The sequence below is a fragment of the Arachis ipaensis genome, chromosome B09, assembly GCF_000816755.2.
Source record: "Arachis ipaensis cultivar K30076 chromosome B09, Araip1.1, whole genome shotgun sequence".
Classification (NCBI taxonomy): Eukaryota; Viridiplantae; Streptophyta; class Magnoliopsida; order Fabales; family Fabaceae; genus Arachis; species Arachis ipaensis.
This window is the reverse complement of record NC_029793.2, coordinates 35,234,685-35,237,549: the sequence shown is the minus strand read 5'-3', so window position 1 is coordinate 35,237,549 and position 2,865 is coordinate 35,234,685.

Sequence of the window (2,865 nt, the reverse complement as noted above, 5' to 3'; positions counted from 1 at the left end):
AGAGTACCTAAAAAAATACTAAAATATGTTATTTTATATGTTAATTTTAATTTAATAAATAAATATTAATTTTAAAAAATTCTTGTAATTAAATATTTTGTTAGCTTATTTTTTTAATGCATAGAATAAAATAATTTTTTTTAATTTTTAAATTATTATTAATTAGAAGAGTATTGTATTTGAAATTTGGGTAAATATATTTTTTAATAAATTTATTTATATTATACCACAAAAAAATATTTTATTCCATGAAAAATAATTTAAAAAAAAAGTATACATTATAAGTCTTAACTATGGTACACAATACAACCACCCAAAAATAAAATTATATATGTAAATATTTTGAAAAAAAAGAGAGTGGTGTTTACTTGGCCTACCCTTATTTAAAAAAAAAGCAAACAAACATAAAATTCTAAGTAAAAAGGGAAAAAGGGAAACACAAATGAGAATTGTAAATTTTTTATTAAGGAATTGTTTTCACGGAGCTTTGTAGACCAAGTTCAAGTTCCATCCCCTCCATGCTTTCTACGTCTGCCCGAAAATATTCGAAGTTGTAAACCCCGTTAAATTAGTAAATAATTAGTCAATAAATAATTTTTAATAAAGAAAATGAGAAATGCAAATATTATATTAAATTAGGATAGAGCTCATCAAAATAAAAATTTTGACACTAATTTCAAAAAATTCGGCCCAAAATTGAACTGAACGGGCCAGAGCGGTTGAACCGGATCCAAACCGAGCCCGTGGGCCCAACCGGCCCAGCACACTTAAATGAGGCACGGTTTCTTTTTTCTCCCATTACAGCAAGAACGCTGAAAGCAATTAAACAGGGGAGAAGAAGAAAAGAAACCCCCGACCCTTACGGTAATTTCAAAATGCTGTAACTCCTCCGTCCGAGCTCCGATCGCCGCACTGCTTACGGCCACGTGATCACCGCGTCGAGCTCTACGTTTCTACCAGAACAATTTCATAGGTAAGCAATTAATTACTCTCAGCCACTTCTTTTCCCCAATTTTTGAAAGTATTGTAGGGGTGTTGAATTTCTTTACTTTTTGATGTCTTTTTGATGTTTTAGGATCTAATTAGCTTGAGGAAAATATTCACTCTTGCTTATATGAAGCTTGAGTAAGGTGAGGATACTATAATTCCATTTTAATTTTACTAAATTTGAGCTTTGGGTATTAAATTGGGTTTATATATGTTATGAATGTGTATTAGGTTGTGAATAAATAATTGGAGCTTGAAATTTTGAATATCAAAACTTGGAAGAAGCTATTTTATTGAACTTTTAGGGGCTGTGTTTATTTTAGTAAGTTGCCTTGGACAATATGTGGAAAATCGATCAAGGTATGATTTAGGTTTCTTGCATTTAATATATTAACGTTCTGTGAAAACTTAGACTAGATGACCAAAGGATAGGTTGGAATGTATGTGTATATTGTTGTTTAGTATCTTGTTGTTAAATATGGATTGGTATGGTGCTGTGGATTAGTTGATGGTTTGGAAAATTGTAATTATTGATTTGAGGATATAATTATGTAATTTGTAAGCTATGGTTTTGGTTGTAGGATTTGGCATGTGTATATGTAATTATTGTTAGTGTGAAGTATGACTTTTATGTGGTTGTTATATTGAGAAAGGAGGACATTTTTGGTAGCAAGTGCAAGTTGTTGTGTCCGTATCATGGGATTTGTTTTGAATGCGGAAGAGGTTTTGAAAGTTTATAAAATTTTGGTTTTGCGCTGAACTTCGGCGAGCTATAACATGGCTTTCGGACCCTCAATTTATTTTCAATTTGCTTTAAATGAAAATTGGGTTTGAGAACTTTATACCGTTCGAAGAACGGATGAAAAATAATTTAAAACGACCAAGTTATGTGTGTCGGAAGTTTGGTTAAAAATTATGCAATCTTGCAACTTTTTGCCTAATCAGGTTTTTCGAAAAACGTACGTCCACGCGTATGCGTAGCCCACGCGCATGTGTGGTATGGGAATTTTGACTATACATATGCGACTAGCCCTATGCGTATGCGTAAGGGGTCAACATGCATGTCCACGCATACGAATGGCCCACGCGTGCGCGTGACATGATGTACTCACCTACGCGTACGCATGGTAAGGAGATTCGCGCGCGATTTGCTCTATTACACTCCCAAGTGTACGCGTGAGCCACGCATATGCATGGTCCCTTTTTTAGCAAACATTATTTTTTTTAGTTTTAAACGCTATTTCAAACTTCTAAACCTCTATTTTCATTCATTTAGTCACAAATAATAGTGTTAAACCTGATAACCAGATGAAGTTAGGAAATGGGGATAACTTGGAGGTGAAGTAAAGCTAAAAAGTGATAAATTGAGTATGAATTGCTACGGATGACCATGTATGATACTTGGCTTGAATAATCAAATGATCTGAGATACGAGATTCCCTGGGTAAAGTACCGTGGCTTGCCACCACATGTACCAGGTTGAAAACTCGATACTTTGTTGACCCTACGACGTAAGGGTGTCCGGGCACTTATAAATTCCGGGGAATGTTACCCCCATTGAGCGATTTGATATATATATATATATATATATATATATGAGAAAAAGCTATGTATAGACTCATGGGGATGCGCGTCGGGGGACAATCCAAAGGTTTAGCAAATCGAACTTGTCGGGTTGGCTTGATAACCGACAGATGAGACTCATCAGCCATAGGACAGGCATGCATCATGTGCATATTACTTGAATTACTTGTTTGTGCATTAATTGTGTGTGCCTAAGTGCATTTGCAATGTTAAATGTATATTTGCTACCTGCAGTACTTGTGACCTTCTTGTGTTTGCTTTTATCTGTTTATTTGTCTGTGATATGTTGTCGGA